Source organism: Zingiber officinale, chromosome 1B (genome assembly GCF_018446385.1).
Source record: "Zingiber officinale cultivar Zhangliang chromosome 1B, Zo_v1.1, whole genome shotgun sequence".
NCBI classification, from domain to species: Eukaryota; Viridiplantae; Streptophyta; class Magnoliopsida; order Zingiberales; family Zingiberaceae; genus Zingiber; species Zingiber officinale.
In genome coordinates this window covers 105,477,386-105,487,251 of record NC_055986.1, presented here as the reverse complement: position 1 = coordinate 105,487,251, position 9,866 = coordinate 105,477,386, and the positions used below count along the sequence as shown (strand labels likewise).

The 9,866-nt window shown below is 38.1% G+C and overlaps 1 long non-coding RNA gene across 1 annotated transcript; it reads left to right on the top strand.

Moving 5' to 3' along the window:
* Positions 1 to 3,528: 3,528 nt before the first annotated feature.
* On the top strand, positions 3,529 to 4,836 carry LOC121984667. The gene is made up of 3 exons (XR_006112963.1): positions 3,529 to 4,123; positions 4,201 to 4,329; positions 4,776 to 4,836. It is a non-coding gene; the product is annotated as an uncharacterized LOC121984667 (long non-coding RNA).
* The last annotated feature ends 5,030 nt before the right edge of the window (positions 4,837 to 9,866 follow it).

The window sequence follows — 9,866 nt, the reverse complement described above, 5'->3', positions numbered from 1 at the left end:
AGCTTAGCGCGAATGACAATTATGATGCTTCATCAAGCACAACTATGTTAATCTATATGCATGTTAGTGATTCCTTGAGAATAATGAAATGAAGAGCTTGTAAAGGCATTTCGTGTATGATCCATAGTATATTGATATACAAAACATCTATATACTGTAGTTTGATTTCTTAATAGTTTGCTCTATATACTTTTGCTTGGACGAGCAGTGTAAATTATCTATGCATTGCACGTGCTTTGTAGCTATTTTTCCAGTTAGATTTTCTTGTTTTGCTCTTTATACTGTAGTTGCAGTTAGATTTTCTCTTTGTATTGATGAAATGGGAATGAAAAATCTATTTTTCCCAGCTGGAATGTAGTGAATATTATAGCTCTTAATCTACACTTATTTGATTGACACTTTGGTTCTTTTAGGTGTCCTATGTAATTATTAATTAAAGCTGTGCGTATGTGATTTCTATTTTGAGGAATTTGTGGAATTGTTTTACCTCTACAAACAATTCACCCTACCATAACTCATCATGATGATCCAATTCTTTTGGTTCAAGTTTTAATTGGATAGGCTTTGAACCCATGTTTTTTACTTTCACTTATGCTTTTGTGATGGGTCTGTTTATTGCAGATCAATTTGCAGCTCTTGGCAACTTGTGACTTGCAAAATGGAAAAGCATATTGTGCCTACCAGGTCTCAAAGGTAATGCAGTTTGGAAAATGGCACAGAAAATTGCATGAATATTTTGTTTCAAGATGTTAATGGATGTAATGCGCTTTGCATGGATTCTATTGATCTTGCATGATAGTTCACTTAAATAATGTTAGCTGCATGTAGTGCTAATTATTTAGTAAACTATGCTAAGCAAGATATCACTGCTCCTAGAAACTTTGGCAGAAATCAACTCCTATGCCACAACAACAATATCTTAGTTCAGTTTCTAAAGGTAATAATACCTTTTCACTATATACATTCTCTGGTACATTTTATGCTGGTTTTAAACTTGCACTATGTTTCATGAAATCATGACCACTATTATAAAGGGTAACTTAAATTTACTCTTTAATAAGGTGCATGGTTTCGATAGTTAGAAACGATGTTTGCCTCACTACTGCATTGCTATGATGTGGAAGTTTAATTCATAATTATAGACACAAAATAATGGTTATATCACATTTGCATACATCTATGGTTGCCTCTTTTTATTGTATTAATATTCCTCCAAGGGCAATACATGTTCAAGAGACGTTCTCCTTCCTCTTTACTTAAGACAACCTTGTTGTGGATAGTTCTGATTTCCATTGCTACAAGCTCACTATCTTCCTTCTTCATTCTACTACCACTGTTAGGAGTAATATCTTATCAATGCAGATGATATTTAGTGATCACCAATCAATGCCAAAATCCACTGTCAGTTAAATCTAGGCGTATGAGTGATACTAATCTTTTTTAGTTGCTAGTTAAATACAATAATAACTTTTTGTAAAATTTTTAAGAGAGACATAGATGACATCTTGATAGGTTCCTCAGGCATCAGAACTTCCCTAGCAAAAGTCTGAGTTCTCTATTTTTACTTATTAGCATTGTTCATTTTTCTCTTGCAGGTCTGCCAATTCGTGAGGCGGCTTGAGTTTTTTTTATGCAAGATGTGAGCTTTGTTAGATGTAGCTTGCCTTGCTATTTTGTAAATTAAAATCCATATGGAGAACAGCAAAGGGGAAACATGTGATTTAGTGTATATGGAGAGTAATGGAAAACATGTGTATTTTGATGAATAACAACTCATTTTGTATATTTTTGTATATGTGGCTACAAGATGAATTATATATGGATGTTTATTTTGGATTTAATGTAGTAAATATTTAGTTTTGTATTGGTGATTTTCTTATAGTAAAATAAGATTGGTTGTTTGGTATTAATGAACATTAAAGACAACAGTTAAAAATGTTGTAAAAACTAGGTAAACTACAACGAATTGTTTTTGTAAAAAGTGCTAAAAGACAACGGTTTTATCCGTTGTAAAATATATTAAAACTGTTGTTAAAAAAAACAAAACATGTCAAATATTATCTACCACAACAGTGTATATCTGTTGTAAAACGTATCTACCACAACGGTTTATTTCTGTTGTTGAAATTATCTACCACAACGGTTTTAAAACGTTGTCGTATCCTTCGTAGCCAAATTTTGGGCATATAAACAACAACGGATAAAAACCGTTGTCAAATGTGTACAAAGACAACGGATTCAAAACTGTTGTCGTAGGGTAATACATTCTACAACACCCTCAGTTACAACGGTTTTTTTACCCTACGACAACGGATAATATCCGTTGTCGTTTGCAGTTTTTTGTTGTAGTGTCTACTCACCGAAACAAGCCAAAGAACACGGCCATGCAACACACGGTCATGTGACCAGTAGCACGCTCAGTAGATGGAATTCGGCTTGTCTATTTGCCACAAAGTCTGCTTGCTCCTTCTTTGATCCACTGATACTCCTCTTTATCTTTCGGTGCTACAAATCCATATTTTAATATTAACAATAAATCAAAATAAGTTTTAAAAAATACCTTCATTTTTCTTTTCCAAGTCACGAAGTCCCCCTCAAACTTAGGCAGGAAGATGCTAGGTCTGGCCATCGTCTTGGTGCTTCAGTCGGCGGTTAGTCTTTCTGACATGTTCTGGCTCTGATATCACTTGTTGGACTAGGCTGGGCCAGTAAGAGGGGGGGTGAATTGCTTGTAAGAAGAAAACAAAATCTCTTCCTATTCTTTTGGCTTGTATTAGTAGCACAATTCTAATTAAGAAACAACAATAGATGAAATAACAACTTAAAAGGAAAATAAGTAAGAGACTACAATTTTTACTTGGTTACAACCTACGTGGTTATTAATCCAAGGTGGTTGCAAGGCTCTACTAAAAATATCTCCTTTGATGAAGGCGGAGAAGTCTCTTACACTCTTTGAAAATCTCAGAAAGTTGATAGGAAGTCAATACAGAAGTTATTAAATATTTTCTAACTCCAGGGGCCTTTTTATAACTCCTAGAAAATCCTATTCGTAGCTTGAAGGTGCTTCCAAAGAGGTCCAAGGTACCTTCCATCGGATAAGTTTTATCCGTTGAGGATAAAACTCTATCTGTAGCTAATAGCTATCAAAAGACGCCTTCAAGGGCTAGAAGACACTTTCGTACTGTTCATCAAAGGTGCCTTCCACAGAGAACCGAGAGGGCGCTTCAACTCTGTTGAAGGCGCCTCCAGCAGCTCGTATAGCACTCCCTTTGATCTTCCGCAACTCCTATTATAAAATATGACACTCAAATAATAATTTAAAATTAAGTGTTATTGGAGAAATAACCTTGAATTTTTCGAAAATTTTTAGAAATTTTTCGAGATTTAAACGGAGTTCGTATGACTTATTTTGAGGGGATGAATCGGTGGAGCTAAGTGGAGCCTGTTTGGAACGCCATTAGATGAGAGTTTATTAAATTATTTAACCTAAGTTTATAAACCTAAACCTAAGTTTATTTTCCCATTTTCTCCTCTGCGTACGATTTCCCCCTCCTCTTCTCCGTTTGCCCGATCGCGAGCCCTCTCCTCTCACCTATGATTTCTCTCCCAGTGACGCCGAGCTCGCCACCGTCCGCCGTCGCCCTCACCCAATTTCTCATCGTTGTGGACCATGGAGCTTTGACGCCGATGAGCTCTAATCGTCGATCACCCACCACCGCTATCGCTCGATCGTCGGCTGCCCGCGAGCTCACCGTCGATGGAGGCTTTCTCCTCCAGTTTGCCTCACCACTATCAAGGCCTCTTGGCTTCTAGATCGCTCGGTTCAATCCGCCCTCTCTCCTTCCTCCTTATCATCGATCCATCGCCAACATCCTTTGTGTGGTTCCAGATCGGGAGTCATACCCTAGCTTTGATTCATTGCCGGTGCCACCATCTTGACCTAGTACCGGTAGCTGCATCCACCAGATCCTCTGCTCCGGCCATCAGATTCTTGGTTCCGATTCTTGGTTAGTGTTGGATCTCTCCTTTTTGCTCTATAGTGAAGATCCGACCAAGATTCCTGTTTCGGCTGGAATACTCGCAAGTATTAGCGATACGAACATAACCTAAAGATCAATGGAAGGTAGGGTTCTAGTTTAAGGTTTGTGGATTTGGATTTGGTGTTAATACTTTAATGTGGATGTGTTGTTTTTGATGTAGGATGTTTGATTTGGGGATGATGAATATAAATGGCAACGACTTCACTTGGTCTCGACCACAGTCTCCAACAGTGGGTTGCTCCGATTTTGGCTTATTGATGGCTCCTAGCACTGCCGACACCAATATGTGGTAAGTTGTTAATTAAAGATTGTGGATTAAGGATTAATGTTTTACTCCTAGTGGTAAGTATTATTTTGGTTAATTAGTTGTTGATAGTGATTGGCTGACATAGATTGTTATGTGATCATTCTTAGGATCATTGGATTGATTGTTGGTTGGATTATCAAATGGGGTGATTATTTTGGGTTGGATTGATTGAGGTAGATGAATTATGTAAGATTGATTTTGGATGTTTAGTAGAGATAATACAATGGATTGATTAATAGATTGTGGATTATGTTTTGGATTTAGTAGGGGTTGGATTAAGGATGGATTTATCATTTAATTGGATCTTTAGGGGGGATTAATCAGAGATCAGACTTAATTGGAGTGATCCTAATTGTGTTAGGGATTTTATTTAGCTATTTAATTCATATAAATTTAGCTAAATAAAATATATATATTGATTGATGCAGGACTTGGATTCGGGACGAGCGTCTCGATACGGGATTACTTGACACGAGCTATATTTTAAGGCGGGTATTTCTTCCTTGGCCTCTACGTAGTTTTTCTTGATCTTAATGCATAGTTATTATGTGATGGTTTAGGTTGTTTTACCTTATATCATGTTCGTATGTTGCTTTCCTGCTTGATACTGATGCTTGGCCCTTGTAATGATCTATTTAATTCTTATACAATCTGTACTTTGGTTATCTATACTCTGTGGTATTTTTACATGTAGAGTATGTATGGTAGGGGATATCTCGTTGGTGGTGTCCATATGATGATTGTCCATTTGTATGTCGTGTATACATTTGTCTGGTGTGATGATTGGGGGAGTTATGTTGATTGTATATTTGTTGTATATACACGTGTCTAATGTATTTACTGGTGGATACATGTTGATTGTACCTATGTTCTGTATATATGTGTCTAGGGGGATTGTTGGAGATTCTTGGTTGATTATACATGTGTAGTTGTATATATGTGTTTCGTGGGATATGTGGAGGTATCATGACAATTATACTCATGTTGCGAGGTACTTAGGCAGATTTAGAGTTTACATGGATGATGATGGTGTTCGTATCATGATTATATATATATATCATGTTCATCATTCATTGCATACTGATGATTATCATCTCCCTTGTGGTTGAGAGGGTTGTTAGTCTTTTATAGTTGTCCATTCGACCACTATTGGAGAGTGGTAGCTTGGAGCTAGTTCTGTCGCGCTTACTCAGCCCCTCAGTGTTCTGTCAGCCTCGACCACTCTGGAGTAGTGAGTCTTGAGGGTACAGTAATCATAGGGCTAGAGATGTGAGTGGTCAGGGACCCTTAGCTATGTAGTTATATAACTACTTAGTTGACCGTCCGCTTCGGCCGCCTATAGTGGTGCATGTACTGGAGGCTAGTACGGTTTGTCACGGACCCAAGCCTCTCGGTCATACAGGGGTCGTGGTGTCTAGAGAGATGGCGGGGGTGACCATGGAGCACGCATACGCATTTTTTCATATGATGCGCGGTGCATCTTTGGAGATATTTTTGCATACATGCCTAGTAGATACTAGATGCATGTGACTGTGGTTGTTGCACTTGTTTGAGATATGCTTGTTGCATATGGTTGTCATGCTGCATACATGTCATTTATTTTACATGTATATGAAGTTATATTTATATTGCACAGGTGTCATGAGTGGGTTTGTTGTAGATCTGGTGAGTTTACTGATCATTGTACACGGTGTCGTTTCCAGATTGAGTATGTGTTTATTATTTTGTCAGTTGTAGTATGCGCAGTTTTTGTATGTCAGTTATGATCGTTATACCATGTGAGATAGACTGGTACTGGTAGTTGTGTTCATTGGATATGTTAGTATGATCATGTTCTTTATTCTCTACTGAGACTGTATACTTTGATCTCCATGTTTATTTATAGATCATGCACTATCCTGTCTATTACTCGCTGAGTTACCTATACTCACCACCGCATATATGTATCTTTATGTTTTCAGGTTGATGGTTGGAGTGTCGCTCGGAGTATCTTGTCTGCCGGGTCCTACGTCACATCAGAAGATCGCTTCGGGTTTCGTTTATACTTTATTTGTATTTGGTATTTGTTGTATTTGGTGTTGTTGTATTCGTGTTGTTGTGGTTGTTATATAAAGCCTAATCGGCTAGCAGTGTGTTGATTGTGTTGTATTGGGCTTTCCATTATCGTTTTTTCGCTGTGTTGATTTTTTTAATACAGTCGAGTGGGATATTCGTTGTATATATATAACTGCGTGGTTATTGTTATATTTGTCTAACCGTGTAGGCTGAGATTATTAACTGCGTGGTTGTGTATATATTCCAACCGCATGTGGCTGATGTATATTTTGTATGTATATATGTTTTGGATTGTCACCGGTACAGTGGAGATGTTGCCGGATTTTTGTCTGGCAGAGACTCCTCTAGGGGCGTGATAATTTTTGGTATCAGAGTAGGTTTACGATGCCTGTTGTTCGTGTTTTTGGATTTTGTGTTTCAGTTTTCTTGATGTGACTTTTCAGGCTTTGGGACCAAGCAGCAGCAGGACATCTCCAGGCTATAGGAGATATGTTTGCATATTGTTATCATACATTTCTACTGGTATACGTATTGTTGTCCATGCTAGTTGTTACGATATGGGGTAGTACACTTTTGTTAGTACTTGTCCAGTTATTTGTAGCATGCATGTCATGTGTTGGGTCAATCACTGATCACGGTTGACCCTGGAGATCAAAGATTACAGTCTTAGGGTATTTGTTATATTATACTACTAGTAGTTTTAGTATATGTTACTACTAGTTGGTTGAGAGTTAGAGGCACATACTAGTCCTTGTTATTATTACCTGGGTGGTGGATGATATCTGTACACTCATGTTGACTCAGTTAGTAAAGTACCGATTTACTCCTGTTTAGGATTGGGTTACCTGTTTGACTTGTGTAGTGGGGTTTGACTTATCTTAGTTGGTTTTATATTCCTGTTAGTTTGGTCTATAGAGCGGTCGTTTTACCCTTGTTGTCTTCGGTAGATTAGTTAGTTGATGACCGATTTATTTTGGCAGTTTGATCTATAGGGGATTGACTTACTCTATTTTTAGAGATTCCTATCTTTGGGATACTCGTGTTTGGTTAGATATTTTGGGAGACATACATGAGTACATGACTTGTACAGTCATGGGAAGAACTGAGTTAGCCGTATACCATTGTCGGCTTGGTCAGCCTGTAGAGGATTGTTGTATCTTATTCCATGGGGACTTTGATCATGGACTATTTGTACCTGGTAGAATGACTTAGAAGGTACATTTGGATAGGATACCCCAGTGGTGGGGAAAAAGTATAAAGCTACCTGCTTAACACTTATGAGATACAACCGTTACTAGGGTGTATGAGTTGGAGAGTACATTTGGATATATGATTTGTACTGACGTGAGAGAGTTGAAGTTGGTTGCTTAACCTTTACGTGACCCGGTACCACGTGAAGGAAGAAGCAGAGAATGCTTTTTGGAGATAGTGCTCCTTTACCTTTGTGTACATTGCTCGATACTGGAGGTTACTGAACCTCAGATGGAACAATCACAGTAAGATGGGGTACAAGACAATGGTTAGACGACTTAGCTAACATTATCTCTATCAAGTAACTCAAGACCTTGACCACATGATCATTTTACCATGTCTTGTAGGCTATATCTCATATTAGAGGGTTCGACCTTTTATCAATATTTGTTGAGGGACATATATGGGATGATTATGAGAGTTGTGGAGATATTTTCTTGATGGGTAGACTCTTAATCAGTAGGTTGTGTGACCCTTTGACTTTGGGTTGACATTCTTTTATTGTGGATATTCGAGTATCTAAGAGGATGGGATGATGAGATTGGGCAGACTTTTTGGAAACATCTAGTTATTGGCAGTGAGTGTTAAAGGTTGGATGATTTCCTTTTTCACTATCATTGTACATGAAGTCATCAGGTTTGATTGATGTTGAGAATGTTTTTTATTTATGGATATTGGGAGATCAGGTGTGATGATATGTTATTTGTTGATGATCTATTGGTGGATATTTGGTGTTTGATGTTGATAGCGATATGGGGAGTAGCACATGTGTGATATTTATGGATTTGGTGATTTGTGGTTTGTGATCAGATTTCAGACTTGTGGTCAGTAATCTTACGGTTGAGTGTGCTTGTTGTATGGATAATATGAGTCTTTGGTGTTACCATTTAGGCATACCGTGCCCTAGATGTTTTATGGACTTGATGAATTTGGTATTCTTAGGGTGTTGGATCATTTTTCATTGTCTTCATGGACGATGTTGTGATATATTCCTGATCCGAGGTGGATCACGTACATTATCTTCGCATAGTTCTAGAGATGTTTCGACGGGAACATCTATATGTGAGGTTCAGTAGTGTGTATTTTGATTGTCTTCTGTGAGATTTCGGGAACGCATGGTTACCAGTAGGGGTACACCTGTGGATCTATAGGAGATAGAGGTTGTTACCTGTTGGGAGTAGACGTAGTCTATACAGGAGACTTGCACTTTCCTTGGTCTGACTAGATATTACGGGAGATTGGTTGAAGGTTTATTCAGCATTATGTCGTTGACTGGACTGTCTCAGAAGAGAATAGAACTTTCTTGGACAGATGCTTACGAGATCAGTTTTAGGAGTTAGATTTGTACTTTACACAGATGTATCGTACCTGAGGTTAGGTGCAGCTCAGATATAGCATGAGCGGAGGAGTTTCGTGCCAGTAGTTAGAGTTCGTGTGGAAAGAGAATGAAATTCTTTATTTCATGGGAGATTATGTGTGTTTCCGAGTCACTTCTTATCCGGGAGAAGTTACTGCAGGAAACACCTCGATTTGGATTTGTGATATACATGATGTTTAGAGACTTGGAGCGTTCCTATTGGTGGAACACTATAAAGAAAGACATCACGGATTTTGTATCATGATATCTAGTGTGTCAGTAAGTGGAGGTTGAATATCATAGACTAGTAGGATTGTATCCATAGATTCAGATACTAGAGTGGAGTTGGGAGTATGATATGATGGATTTTGTTGCGGGATTACCTAGGACATGGAGAGTATATGATGCGATTTGGGTAATCATTGTTTGGTTGACTACTTTGTTTTTTTTTTTCTGGATTTGTAGGACGGGTTCTTTGGAGTGAGTAGCAGAGTTATATTGTAGAGAGATTACCGGACCTCATGGTATATCTCTGAGTGTTCTATCGGATGGAGATACGCGATTTCACATCATGGTTTTGACTGGGGTTACAACAGATTTTGGATTAGGGGCTTCGCTTTAGTGTAGATTTTTACCCTCAAACTGATGGATAGTTTGAGCGACCGATACAGATGGATGGAGGATCTGATGATAGTGGATTTTGGCTTTTAGTGGTGGTTGATTTATCCACAGTGGGTTAGATAGTAGTGGGGAAGTAGTGTGTTGGTTAGTCCTAGGAAAATCATACCGGTTCCACTGTACAAAATTTTGTACAAGTGTCAAACCTTTCCTTAAATAACCTATTGTGTTCTTTAGA